This window comes from Scyliorhinus torazame, chromosome 7, assembly GCF_047496885.1.
Source record: "Scyliorhinus torazame isolate Kashiwa2021f chromosome 7, sScyTor2.1, whole genome shotgun sequence".
In the NCBI taxonomy this organism is placed as follows: Eukaryota; Metazoa; Chordata; class Chondrichthyes; order Carcharhiniformes; family Scyliorhinidae; genus Scyliorhinus; species Scyliorhinus torazame.
In genome coordinates this window covers 19,208,876-19,223,933 of record NC_092713.1, presented here as the reverse complement: position 1 = coordinate 19,223,933, position 15,058 = coordinate 19,208,876, and positions in this window count along the sequence as shown.

Below are 15,058 nucleotides of genomic sequence, written 5' to 3'. Positions count from 1 at the left end.
TAACAAAGATACCAAAGAAATCCACAACAGGGTGCAAGAAGTTCGGTATCTGCTCAAGGAACCAGAAGAAAACGATCTGGGAGAAAGGCAGAGGCGGGACGAGAGATAAACAAGTGTGAAGGGTAGCAGGCCATCAAACAATAGCAGTCGCGATGGCTTGACCAAACATCAGCGTTTCCTGGCATCTGCCTGAAGAAATGGATCCTGTTTACTGGTTCTGTGAAACACGTCCACTGCAACCAGAGGGTCGTAAAACTGACAGAATCAAACATTTGGAAAACTGGAAGAAATTGTACAAAGAAGCAGGGGCTGGAAGCTTCAACAGTGAAAAACCTGGGAACAATCTGTGGCGCACAAAGACTCCGTGAGACGAATAGAGTGAAGTCGATGAGGCTTTATTAAGCGTGTCTGTTCCCCAGCAGCTCGATAGTAAACTGGCCTGCGAGGGAAGACTCCGGCTTCTTATACTCCTCCTTCAGGGCGGAGCTTGAGGTCAACGGCCAACCAGGACCCGGGATCTGTCAGCCAATGACATTAGGGCTTCCAGTCCCACATGACCCCCAATACATACTACCACACAACCATTGTAGAAGATTACCCCGAATCACGGGCTCTGTGACCAACAAATCACCCTTTGAGAAGAGTTTGGCTGGTTGCTCTGTTTCGGGTGATATTTGGGTTTGATTCATGAGTTGAGTAACAGTTGCCAATTATGAAGTCATAAGTGGGGAGATCCCAGAATTGAACACTGGCTCAAAAGACAAACTTTAACTTTTTTAAATAAAATGTGGAAGAGAGTCACAGGACCGCTGATTAGTTTTAACAACAAGGACATTTTTTTAAAATTGGATTGCGTTACAATACTCCTTTACTCCATCGGAAATGGTACATTGCGAAGGTTCACAAAATTGGCCCCCGGAACGAGGGCGCTGTTCAACATTGAGGGGCTGAGTAATTTGGTTCTATCATCTCTGCAGGTTTAGAAAAATGAGAGACAATCGCATTGAAACGTATAAGATTCTGAAGGGCTTTGTCATAATATACACCAGTATATCATGGTGCAGATACACACACACACTGATGGACACACAGCAAGACCAATCAACACACACAACACCGCAGCCAATCACCAGTTAGAGCACACTCACTATAAAGACAGAGGGCATCAGTTTTCCCGTTCATTCGGCATGCAGCCTCTCAGAAGGACAGAGCTTACAGCTTACAGCACAGATATTCACCATGTGCTGAGTGCATAGACTGGTTCAGACAGGCATAGGTCTTTAGTTTAATCTAACATCGTGTTAACCCACAGTGAAAGTATGTTCAACAGTTTCTAGCTTAATAAAATAATATTGTTCTATTTTAAGTGTTGGTAGCCTGTATGTGTTCCACGGATCCAAAGCACCCAACACTTCAGGCTTGATGGGGTGGATGTGGAGAGGATGTTTTGGCTAGATGAGGAGTTTTAAAACACAGGGGCACCCTGCCTCAGGATAAGCGGCTGATCATTTAGGACTGGGATGAGAAGAATATCTTTACTCGACTGTGTGGCAAGATTTAACTCCAATTCGATCTATAAGTTTGCGGATGATACGACTGTGGTGAGTCAGACTACAGAAGAGAGATAGATCACTTGGTTGCATGGTGTACCGAAAACAACCTCTCTGTCAGCAAAACCAAGGGACTGATCATTGACTTCAGGAAGCGTAGCACGACACACATTCTCGTCCCCATCAATGGCTCCGAAGTGGAGATGGTCGATAGCTTTAATTTCCTGGGGGTCACCATCACCAACAGTCTGTCCTGGTCCACTCACGTTGATGCAACAGTCAAGAAAGCCCAACAACGTCTCTACTTCATGCGGAAGCGAAAGAAATTTGGCTAGTCTGCATTGACTCTCACAAACGCCTACAGATGTGCGATAGAGAGCATCCTTTCTGGCTGCATCACAGCCTGGTATGGCAACAGCTCGGTCCAAGATCGCAAGAAACTGCAGAGTGTGGTGAACTCAGCCCAACGCATCACACAAGCTTGCCACCCCCACATTGATTCTGTCTACACCTCTCGCTGCCTCAGGAAGACAGACAGCATTATCGGAGACCCCTCCCACCCAGGCATTGCCCTCTTCCAGACCCTTCCATCAGGCAGAAGATACAGAAGTCTGAAGATCCGCACATCCATGTGGCGCACAAAGACTCCGTGAGACAAATAGAGTGAAGTCGATGAGGCTTTTTTAAGCGTGTCTGTTCCCCAGCAGCCCGATAGTAAACTGGCCTGCGGGGGAAGGCACCGGCTTCTTATACTTCGCCTTCAGGGCGGAGTATGAGGTCAACGGCCAACCAGGACCCGGGATCTGTCAGCCAATGACATTAGGGCTTCCAGTCCCACATGACCCCCAATACATACTACCACATTCACCCCTTGTCAAAAATGAACCCGGCGGGGTGATGCTTCGTATGGTGGTAAGGGTTTACAGTACTGGTCCTGAGAGGATAGAACAGTTACATGGTAGTACCGTATTGGACAGTATCGTCCTGTTACAACTATTTACAGAGGATATAGGAAAAACAAAATGTTCATTGGACAGTCCATCTTTGTTTTACATCGACGCCACGAGTCGGTCGGGCGGTCTGGTCGTCCGTGTCGATCGCCTCGGCCCCGGCGGTGGTGGTGGTGCTTGTACCAGCGTTGTCGCCTCCGGGAGCCGCACGGTTTCAGCTGTCAGTGCAAAGGGGAGGGGGACTGATCCTCCTGGGAAGGGGACGGTCGCGGGGTGCGGCGGTGGCAGGAAGGGGGGCGGTTGGGTTGATGGTGCCGGGGGGGTGTGCGTGGTGCCGGCGGGCGCCAGATCCCGCAGGGAGACCGTGTCCTGTCGGCCGTCGGGGTACTCCACGTAGGCGTACTGGGGGTTTGCGTGGAGGAGGTGAACCCTTTCGACCAACGGGTCCGCCTTATGTGCCTGCACGTGCTTTCGGAGCAGGATGGGTCCTGGGGCCGCCAGCCAGGTCGGCAGCGACGTTCCAGAGGAGGACCTCCTAGGGAAGACAAGGAGACGCTCGTGAGGCGTTTGATTAGTGCTCGTACATAATAACGACCGGATGGAATGGAGAGCGTCCGGGAGGACCTCCTGCCACCGTGAAACTGGGAGATCCCTGGACCGTAGGGCCAGTAGGACGGCCTTCCAGACCGTGCCGTTCTCCCTTTCTACTTGCCCGTTCCCCCGGGGGTTGTAGCTGGTCGTCCTGCTTGAAGCTATACCCTTGCTGAGCAGGAACTGGCGCAGCTCGTCACTCATGAAAGAGGACCCCCTGTCGCTGTGGACGTATGCGGGGTAACCGAACAGTGTGAATATGCTGTTCAGGGCTTTAATGACTGTGGCCGCGGTCATGTCGGAGCGGGGAATGGCAAAAGGGAAGCGGGAGTATTCGTCCACTACATTAAGGAAATACGCGTTGCGGTCGGTGGAGGGGAGGGGCCCTTTGAAATCGAGACTGAGGCGTTCAAAGGGACGGGAAGCCTTAATCAGGTGCGCTCCATCTGGCCTGAAAAAATGCGGTTTGCATTCTGCGCAGATGTGGCAGTCTCTTGTGACTGTACGGACCTCCTCTAAGGAGTATGGGAGATTGCGGGACTTGATGAAGTGGTAAAACCGAGTGACCCCCGGGTGGCAGAGGTCCTCGTGGAGGGCTTGGAGGCGGTCAATTTGTGCGTTGGCACATGTCCCGCGGGATAGGGCATCAGACGGCTCGTTCAGCTTTCCGGGCCGGTACAAGATCTCATAGTTGAAGGTGGAGAGTTCGATCCTCCACCGCAAGATCTTGTCGTTCTTGATCTTGCCCCGCTGTGCATTATCGAACATGAAGGCTACCGACCGTTGGTCAGTGAGGAGAGTGAATCTCCTGCCGGCCAGGTAATGCCTCCAATGTCGCACAGCTTCCACTATGGCTTGGGCTTCCTTTTCCACGGAGGAGTGGCGGATTTCTGAGGCGTGGAGGGTTCGGGAGAAGAAGGCCACGGGTCTGCCCGCTTGGTTAAGGGTAGCCGCGAGAGCTACGTCAGAGGCGTCGCTCTCGACCTGGAAGGGGAGGGACTCGTCGATGGCGCGCATCGTGGCCTTTGCGATGTCCGCTTTGATGCGGCTGAAAGCCTGGCAAGCCTCTGTCGACAGCGGGAAAGTCGTGGTCTGTATTAGGGAGCGGGCCTTGTCTGCGTACTGGGGGACCCACTGGGCGTAGTATGAAAAGAACCCCAGGCAGCGTTTCAGGGCTTTTGGGCAGTGCGGGAGGGGAAATTCCATGAGTGCGCGCATACGTTCGGGGTCGGGGCCTATTATCCCATTGCGCACTACGTAGCCCAGAATGGCTAGCCGATCGGTGCTAAAAACGCAATTGTCCTCGTTGTACGTGAGGTTCAAGGCTTTGGCAGTCTGGAGGAATTTTTGGAGGTTGGCGTCGTGGTCCTGCTGATCGTGGCCGCAGATGGTTACATTGTCGAGGTACGGGAACGTGGCCCGTAACCCATGTTGATCAACCATTCGGTCCATTTCCCGTTGGAAGACCGAGACGCCGTTTGTGACGCCAAAAGGGACCCTTAGGAAGTGGTATAATCGCCCGTCTGCCTCGAAGGCTGTGTACTTGCGGTCACTTGGGCGGATGGGGAGCTGATGGTAGGCGGACTTGAGGTCCACGGTGGAGAAGACTTTATACTGGGCAATCCGATTGACCATGTCGGATATGCGGGGGAGAGGGTACGTGTCTAGTTGTGTGTACCTGTTGATGGTCTGGCTATAGTCAATGACCATCCTTTGTTTCTCCCCTGTCTTCACTACTACCACCTGCGCTCTCCAGGGACTATTGCTGGCCTGGATTATGCCCTCCTTTAGTAGCCGCTGGACTTCGGAGCGAATGAAGGTCCGGTCCTGGGCGCTGTACCGTCTGCTCCTCGTGGCGACGGGTTTGCAATCCGGGGTGAGGTTCGCAAACAAGGACGGGGGTTGCACCTTGAGGGTGGCGAGGCCGCAGATAGTGAGTGGGGGTATGGGGCCGCCGAATTTAAACGTAAGGCTCTGTAGGTTACATTGAAAATCTAAGCCCAGCAAGGTGGGGGCACAGAGTTGGGGAAGGACGTTAAGTTTGTAGTTTTTGAATTCCCTCCCCTGTACCGTTAGGGTAACTATGCAGAATCCCTGGATCTGTACGGAGTGGGATCCTGCAGCTAGGCAAATCTTTTGTGCGCTGGGGTAGGTAGTTAAGGAACAGCGTCTTACCGTGTCGGGATGTATAAAACTTTCCGTGCTCCCGGAGTCGACTAGGCATGGCGTCTCGTGGCCGTTAATTAGGACCGTTGTCGTCGTCGTCTGGAGAGTCCGGGGCCGAGCCTGATCGAGTGTAACCGAAGCGAGCCGTGGTTGTAGTAGTGGGGTGGGGTCCGTTGTTGCCGTCCAAGATGGCGTCGGGGATGGACAAAATGGCCACCCCCATACCTCGCCCGTAGCTGAGGGGTCACAAGATGGCGTCGGGGGTGGACAAAATGGCCGCCCCCATGCGTCGTACAGGTCGGGGGCGGTCCAAGATGGCGGGGCCCCTCCTCCCCTCGTGGTGGTCGGGACCCAAAATGGCGGCGTCTGCGGGTCGCACATTGAGTGCTGGGGGGTCTGGGGGGCGCTAGGACCGCGCGGAGTTCCTGCATTGCGAGCGCCCGGGCCGCGGGCGCTAGGACCGCGCGGAGTACCTTGGCTGCGAGCGCCAGGGCCGCGTGCGCTAGGACCGCGCGTAGCTCCCTCGCTGGGGACCGCGGTGGTCGGGGCCAAGGCCGGCGGGTCAGTACTGCGAGCGCTGGGACCGTGAGGAGGTCCCTCGCCGGGGACGGAGATCGGGGTCCAGGTAAGTTGTATTGCCGGCGGGTCAGGCGTGGGGCGCGGGACGGGGTGAGGGCCCAGGTCGGCGGCGCCGGTCGGGCTGCTGGGGAACAGACACGCTTAATAAATTGTGGCGCACAAAGACTCCGTGAGACAAATAGAGTGAAGTCGATGAGGCTTTATTAAGCGTGTCTGTTCCCCAGCAGCCCGATAGTAAACTGGCCTGCGGGGGAAGGCACCGGCTTCTTATACTTCGCCTTCAGGGCGGAGTATGAGGTCAACGGCCAACCAGGACCCGGGATCTGTCAGCCAATGACATTAGGGCTTCCAGTCCCACATGACCCCCAATACATACTACCACATTCCACACATAGGAACAGCTTTTCTCACACAGCTACTAAACTCCTCAATGACTCCCCCTTGGACTGATCTGTTCTCTGTAAGAACACTATTCATGACGCCCTCTGCTGCTCTTGCTGATGTATTTGCTTTGTTTGGCCCTTTTCCGCACTGTGGCCGATTAGCTATTTGTCGATGTACTTCTTCGCATTCATTGTGACCATCTATTATTCTTTTTGTCTAATGTGTACGTACTGTGTACGTTCCTTTAGCCGCAAAAAAATACTTTCCACTGTACTTCGGTTCATGTGACAATAATTCAATAAATCACTCAGAGGATTGGAAATCTTTAGAATTTTCTACGTCAGAGGGTTGTGGAGACTCATTGGTATTTAGTGCTGGGACCGACAAACCTTTGATCCCTTAGGAAATTAAGGAGTAAGGGAAAGGGGCGGGGAAGTGAATCAGAAGATCCCAAGATCAGCCATGATCATATTGAATGGCGGAGCAGGCTCGATGGGCTGCGTCGTGTTCTCTTGCCTGGTTCTTCTGCACACATTCTTCCTCATTTAGCTTCCTGCCGATAGAATGAAGAGACGATGCCATCGTAGGTGGGGAATAAAGAGAGCCGTCTCTTTCAAGTAAGTAAAATGTCAGCTGCTGAGCACACTGGTCGAGGTCGATTAAAACCATTCAAGGAAAGTCAATGCTTAAAAATGCCCGACCTCAAGTTTTCAAATGGTCTGGCGCCAGGCACTTACTTAAAGGATAATCAATGAGGTGAAAGCATTAGCTCCAGGTAACTGGTGCAGACAAAGGGCGAGCCCTGCCTGTATGCATTTACACAGCATTTCTTCTGCTGCATTAACAGACCGTGCCTTGCTGTCCAGAAATAATCAGCTCAATTTGCAGGACAATGTTATTCAGTCAGATAGTTTGATACATTTTCGGTAAAAGATGACTTGCAGCCAATTTAGCCAAGTTTGCTTTTTACGCCTGACTTTCTGCCTAATCGTTCATTTTCATCTAAGTTTGCATTATTTTTCTGAATTGCTTTATGCAGAGAGAGCATTCTAATATCCAGCTCATAAAGGCAGGGATCAGCTGCTCATCCCAATTAAATCGAGGCAGATCTGTGCTGCATCTACATTTCTTTGCCTGGAATGAATGTCTCAACTGAAAGTCAATGGGCGGGATTCTCCGGTTAATCGCGCGAGAAGCAGGATTCGCTTCGGGCGGAGAACAGCGCGCCGACCCGGGATTGGGATTCGCAGTGGCCATGAGGGGCTTCCAGCCCAGAGCGGGCGAGAACCCGAATATTGTGAGAAATCATTTTTTTACATGTTATCAGTGGATCTGAAGCCCTATTCAAAGCCTTCCTGTGATGCTTCTGCAGTGGGAACTGGACCAGGCGGGTTTGGGCAGCACGGTAGCACAGTGGTTAGCACTGTTGCTTCACAACTCCAGGATCCCAGGTTCAATTCCCGGCTTGGGTCACTGTCTGCGAGGAGTCTGCACGTTCTCCCTGTGTCTGCGTAGGTTGCCTCCGGGTGCTCCGGTTTCATCCCACAAGTCCCGAAACACACGCTGTTAGGTAATTTGGACAATAATGAGGGACTAAATTCTCCCTCAGCGTACCCGAACGGGGTCGGAATGTGGCGACTCGGAACTTTTCGCTGTAACTTCATTGCAGTGTTAATGTAAGCCTACTTGTGACACTAATAAAAATTATTATTGATGCAGGTACTGACAAGGGTGGAACTGACGCATGGATCCTGAAGGGGGTCAAGGTGGTAAGTCCATTGCCCAAGGGGTCCTCTGCCACAGCCAAGCTACAGAGGGAGTTTGCCCCAAGGTTCCTGGGGGTTTGGGTTGGCTTGGGCAGGGGCAAAGGGCTGACCTTGGGACTCTCGCCCAGGATGGGGTCTCATATCTGGGCTGTCATTTTTGACCCGGGGAACCTAAAGATCACTCTTGGCATGGTGATTTCAGGCAGCATTGAGCAAAATCTCCATTTTTGTCTGTGTATTGTGAAGTTTGGCCTGGTCACTTAAACCTCCAGGCCCTCTGCACACCTGGAAGACTTCCAAATCACACCAGCACTCCATTCTGCAGAAGGGATTCATTCCCCTTTCTCTCTCTCAGAAGCTGCAGGTGTGAGAAGACCCCTTTGAAGTCCTCTGGCTGCTCTGTTTGACAGCAGTGGAGCAGATCAAACGGTGCATTGTTGATACAAGCCAGGAAGCCTCAAGTACTTTCCCTCTCTCCACTGCTGCTCACTCAGCCCCACTTTTCATTTTCATAAGTCTCTGAGCGGCTCGGGAAAGCTCAATATCTTTGATAACCTTTGTTTTCATTCAATGTCACTGCCCTGTACCTTTGAAAGGCCTTTCATTGGCAGCTTATGCTTTTACACAGCAGGAGCTTTGTTTATTTATCTTTCCCTTCACAGTTGAATGTATCTGAAGTACCCCCATTGTTCCTAATCCCAGTAGTTAGAAGGTAAGAGGAACGGAAAGCACTTAACTGCTCTGAAGTGGCCTGCAGCTGTCAATCAGAACGAGGATGCCCGGGAGGAGTGTCACCCTCATGGTGTGTGCGGGGGAGGGGGTGTGTGACCTGTTATTTTAGTGGTGGGGGGAAGGATGTCCCTCTGCTCTGTGCCCTTCCCTTGTCAGCTTGAGGTGGGGAGGGGGGGGTCATCATTTTCATTACAGGACGAGCGGGGGGGGGGGGGGGTGCCTGTCTGTGAACGCCGGGATTGGAACGCCCTGAAAGCGGGCTGGCCGGCATGCTTCCCGATTTGCACATTTTAAAACTCTGATGGTGGGTGAATCCCGAATCCCACCTGGGAGGTCCTGCCTGCGCCAGCAGGGAAGCATTCCGGTTTTCCCGTTGGCAGGAAATTTAGTCTGAAAATCACGTCCAATGCTCCTGACGGTGCAGCACTCCCTGCACAAGGTCAGGTGTGGGGTTTGAACGTGCAACCCTCCGGCTCAGGAGGTGGGAACACTACCAACTGAGCCGTAAGCGGCACTATTTTGGAATTCACAATGAGAACAAGGAATACATTCTTTTTTTTGCTGTCTTAAAAAGGGGACATCTGCTGAATATTGTAGAAAACTGCTTTATTTGCCAATGGGGAATTAATTATTTTTCTTCATAGTTTAAAACCTCTTCCAGTAGCTTCAGATGATTTATCACCAGGAGGAAGGGGGGAAACTTTCTATATTTTAATTTAAAAAAAACAAATGCCTAATAGCAAATTGGGGAATTGAAACCATGCCTTGCTGACCATGGGGTCATCTGGGGTCACAGAGGCAGGCGATAAATTTAGAAACGTGCAGAATTCTTTTCACATGTGCCTGTCCGGAACCGACACTCGGAGCAGTTTTGTTTCCATTCGCGGCAGCTTCCTGGAGACTTGTCCCTCTGCCCACACTTGGAGAACCACAGAATGGTTTGGCACAGAAAGAAGCCATTCAGGTCATGGTGCCTGCGTGGCCCTTTGAAAGATCACTCCCTACACCCCATCCCTGACCGCAGGTCTGGCATATTTCCGACATGCGTAGCTGATGGACTTGGTTCCTTGTATTCAAGGGAAAGCTGAAACATTGGGCGCGATCTACCGGCCTCGTTGCGCCTGAAAGTCAGCGCGCCATGGTGAAATGTGGGCATTAGATGCCAGGAGATCCCGCTGCTGGGATCACCCCAGCTTGCTACGCCTGGCGAGATCTAACCTGATCTCGTAAGGCATCGCAATGTGAATCCCGCCCATATGCAGGTCCCTGAGGTAACCGGGATGTTGGCATCTATCCCTTTTTGCCTCAGGGATCTCAGGTGAACGCTGTCCAGTACCGGTCTCCGCAAACGGGGCGTAGGCGGAACGGCACTCGTGGGGGTCTCACAGGGGATTGAAGGCCCTCGGTTGCTTCCCCTCTGGGCAGGGTGGCACCCTGGGACTGCTGGTGCCACCTGGGCACCGTGACAGTGCCAGCCTGGCACTGCAGTGGTGCCCAGGTGGCACTTCCAGTTGGCAGGGTCAATTCCAGGGTGCTAGCCTGGCACTTCCAAGGTGCAAGGCTGGCACGTTTTGGGAGGCGGTGATTGGGCTGGGGGAGTGTGGGGGGGGGGGGGGGGGGGGGGGGCGGGGGGGGGGATGTGGGGGGACCCGGGATCTCGTTGTAGTGAGTTGGGGCTAGGGGACGTTCAGGGGCCACGTCGGGGGCTCACAAGATCATTTAAGATTGATGTCCCAGTCTCTCGCTGCGCTGAGGATTGCCGCTGTGCGCTGCTCCTCGGTGCAGAAAACTGGGCTACGTGCGGCCTCGCGGGGAGCTTACCGCTGAGGTCCCCGATCTACCCGGATGGGTGTTGGATAGCGGGGTATTTCTCGTCGCTCCGAGCTCCGGGAAACACCCGGCTCATCTCGCGCTACAGGGCTCTGTCCCCATTTGGGTAGATCGCGCCCATATCGAAAGTTTTACGGCACTTAGGGGGGCCCTTCAGCCCATCCTGCCTATGCTGGCTGTTTGAAACCTAACCGCACTTTCCAACTGTTCATCCGCAGCCCTGTGGTTACAGCACTTTTCAATGCGATTAGCGTTTTGACCTCTACCAGCCCTTCAGGCATAATCTCCCAAAAATTATTCCATAACTCCCTTCTCGTACTGCCACAAATTACTTTAAATTTATGCCTCCCCTCACTCAGCTGTTGAATTCTCTGCTCAGGGAGATAGGTCCTTCTTATTCACTCTATCTTCATCTGCCGGAGCTCTCTCTCTGTCGGAAGGCAGGTCTGGCTCACAGCGCCACATTCGTGGCCACGGGCAGTGCGCGAATGGCCCCCAGCAGAATGGCCATCACATCTGGTACGATTGACACCAATCCACACTGGCCATCCAGCCAACTGCTTCTCCCCCATCTCAACCCCGCCCGGCCAACCTCCCCTGACATATAGGACCGTGGAATCCCTACAGTGCTGAAGGAGGCCATTCAGCCCATCGAGTCTGCACCGACACTCTGAAAGAGCACTCTATGTGAGCCCACTCCCCCGCCCTTTCCCCGTAACCCCAACTAACCTGCACATCTTTGGACACTAAGCGGCAAGTTAGCGTGGCCAATCCACCTAAACTGCACATCTTTGGACTGTGGGAGGAAACCCATTGCAGACATGGGAAGAACGTGCAGACCCCACACAGACAGTCACCCGGGGCCAGAATTGAACCTGGGTCCCTGTTGCTGTGAGGCAGTAGTGCTAACCACTGGGACTCTCTCTGGAGATGATGTGATGGTGGGCATGTTGGGCTATTGTTAAGAGTTTACTCATCACGGTGCTTCAGGGGTGCGGTACAGGCTTTATTGACTAGTTTTCCCTGGCAGTTATATTCACGTCTTTATATTTCGATTGTTTCCTGTTTAACTGAACCACGGTCTGAGCTGGATCCTCTTCCATGGAACTTGGTCCCACGTCTGAAAATATCAAAGGGATGAGGTTTCAAACCAAGATCCCATTCGCCTGCTCCAAAAGATTGTCCTGCATCCTCGAAAGAACAAGCAAGTTCTTCCGACCCGCTGTCGACAAACAAACTCCTCCGCGGCCTGTGTTAAAAGCAATTCATCTGGCCATTTGTCAGAGTAGTGCTCATGGGAGTCTGTTGCCTCTGCCTCTATTACAACAGCGGTGTTCATTGGCTGTGAAGTGCTTTGGGGGAAGCCCTGATGGCGCAAGAGACTCCATGTGGGGTGAAAAGGTTATGGGGGGTGGGCAGGAATGTGGGGGTGGGGTTGCAACCCGATCAGCCACGACCTTATTGAATGGCGGAGCAGGCACGAGGGGCCTGACTCTTGCTGCTGATTGGTGCGTTCGTACGTCCAAGCAGTCTCACTGAGCGGACTTTACTGCAGCTGGGTGAAGGATGGGGCTGTGGAGCTGCCGGCCTCCATCAAGTCAGAGCGAACACGATGAACCTGCCGCCTTCCGTCAAAGAACGTTTCTCTTTATTTTCTTTCGGTTTCTGTCCCTTTGCTCGACTTGGGGATTTACTTCAAAATGCATTCAACTGACCTGAACAGCACATTTTCCTCTGATGCCCCCTCCCCCTCTTCCCGCCCCTGAATTACTGAGGGGCTCATAAACATAAGATGAAGCAAAGAGAAGGGGGGAACGTCCAATAAAGAACAAACAATAAATCGCAGCTTGAAGAAAGAACAGGTGATGCATCAAGAAACATTATTCATATTTTTTGCGTGGTGGAAAAATATCTGCCCATTGAGTTGAAGAGATCACGGCATGAAGTAATGAGCAAGTGTGGCTCTTAATTGTCTGCCCTAGTTCCAGCAGGAGAACCTGTACTCGAAGGGTTTCTTTATTCATACTTCCTCCATCTCACTGTGATTGAGTGAAATCCAAAAATACACAAAATGCCTCATTTAATCATGGCCTTAATTATTTTGGTTTGTGATTGTTAACAGATGTACCGCGCTCTCAGAAGGCTCGTTGGTAGGGCTTGAACCTCAACGTTACATCGTGAGAGGGAAAAAAGCAAATTGGCTGCACTGCGTATTTCATTTTATTCCTCTAACCTGCTCAGTTAAGGAATGTGGTGTGATTGATTTGAGCACGAAAGTGTTGACATGCAAAGCATTGCACATTGAAGTGCAATGAATGTGCTCTCCCAGTGTTTTATCACAACCAGGTTCGGTCTTGACTAATAACAAAGCCACCATGCCGTCCCAATCATATTCCTCATATACGGAGGTGCAGCAAACAATCGGTCACAAAAGTCAAACCTGCTTACTCTGATTTGCACGTGGTAATGTTTCTGGCAGGAACTCTCATAGAACATAGGACATGACAGCGCAGTACAGGCCCTTCGGGCCTCGATGTTGCGCCGACCTGTGAAACCACTCTAAAGCCCATCTACACTATTCCCTTATTGTACATATGTCTATCCAATAACCATTTGAATGTCTTTAGTGTTGGCGAGTCCACTACTGTTGCAGGCAGGGCATTCCACGCCCTTAATACTCTCTGAGTAAAGAACCTACCTCTGACATCTGTTTTATATCTATCTCCACTCAATTTAAAGGTATGTCCCCTCGTGCTAGACATCACCATCCGAGGAAAAAGGCTCTCACTGTCCACCCTATCGAATCCTCTGATCAACTTGTATGCCTCAATTAAGTCACCTCTTAACCTTCTTCTCTCTAACGAAAACAGCCTCAAGTCCCTCAGCCTTTCCTCATAAGATCTTCCCTCCATACCAGGCAACATTCTGGTAAATCTCCTCTGCACCCTTTCCAATCCTTCCTATAATGCGGCGACCAGAATTGCACGCAATACTGCAAATGCGGCCGCACCAGAGTGTTGTATAGCTGCAACATGATCACATGGCTCCGAAACTCAATCCCTCTACCAATAAAAGCGAACACACCGTACGCCTTCTTAACAACCCTATCAACCTGGGTGGCAACTTTCAGGGATCTATGTACATGGACACCGAGATCTCTCTGCTCATCCACACTGCCAAGAATCTTACCATTAGCCCAGTACTCAGTCTTCCTGTTATTCCTTCCAAAATGAATCACCTCACACTTTTCTGCAATAAACTCTATTTGCCACCTCTCAGTCCAGCGCTGCAGCTTATCCATGTCCCTCTGTAACTTGTAACATCCTTCCGCACTGTCCACAACTCCACCGACTTTAGTATCATCTGCAAATTTACTCACCCATCCTTCTACGCCCTCCTCCAGGTCATTTATAAAAATGACAAACAGCAGTGGCCCCAAAACAGATCCTTGTGGTACACCACTAGTAACTGGACTCCAGTCTGAACATTTCCCATCAACCACCACCCTTTGTCTTCTTCCAGCTAGCCAATTTCTGATCCAAACTGCTAAATCACCCTGAATCCCATGCCTCCGTATTTTCTGCAGTAGACTACCATGGGGAACCTTATCAAACGCTTTACTGAAATCCATATACACCACATCAACTGCTTTACCCTCATCCACTTGTTTGGTCACCTTCTCAAAGAACTCAATAAGGTTTGTGAGGCACGACCTACCCTTCACAAAACCGTGTTGACTATCTCTAATCAAATTATTCCTTTCCAGATGATTATCCATCCTATCTCTTATAAACCTTTCCAAGATTTTTCCCACAACTGGGGACCATCATCAGGGGACCAAGTGGTATTCGTGAGAAGCACATGGTGCAACCAGTCTGCCCCTCTTAAAGTCAGTCTACCTCTCTCAAAATGGAACTAGCACATTCAGAAATTGCACATGCCCACATCTGGCTGCCCCACATGCCTTCAAACTATTCAGCTGTGGCAGGGACATCACCCAAGCACAATGCCACAAAATGACTGACATGCTGCCCTCCACCCTGTAGGACCAGGAGCCCACATTAGGAGGGAACACGGCAGAATTGACGGGGGAGGTAGGAGAGCTGTGTTCTTGAGTCCTTATGAAGGCGATTGTTCTCAGCAGCATGGGGCAGGCTGCGTAGGAGTTGAATTTTCATGTGGGAGTCCCTGGGCATGAGTGGACTGCTGCAAGTCCATATGACTGCCCGTATGTCAGCACTCCAGAGGAACAGGTCGCAGACAGGTTCTACCACAGGGAAACCAGATGAGGACATGGGGCGTTTAGCGGGTTTGGGGGATGAAGGCGGGGGACATACCGGGGAATATTGATGGGAATGCACATTGAGATACTGGGTCTATTGGCTTGTCTGCCTAACAGAATGCTGTTAATTGTCGAGGGGTATGGAGGAGCACATAGACCAGATGTAAGCACGCAGGTACGAGCAGGCAGTAAAGAAGGTAAATGGTATGTTGGCCTTCATTGCGAGAG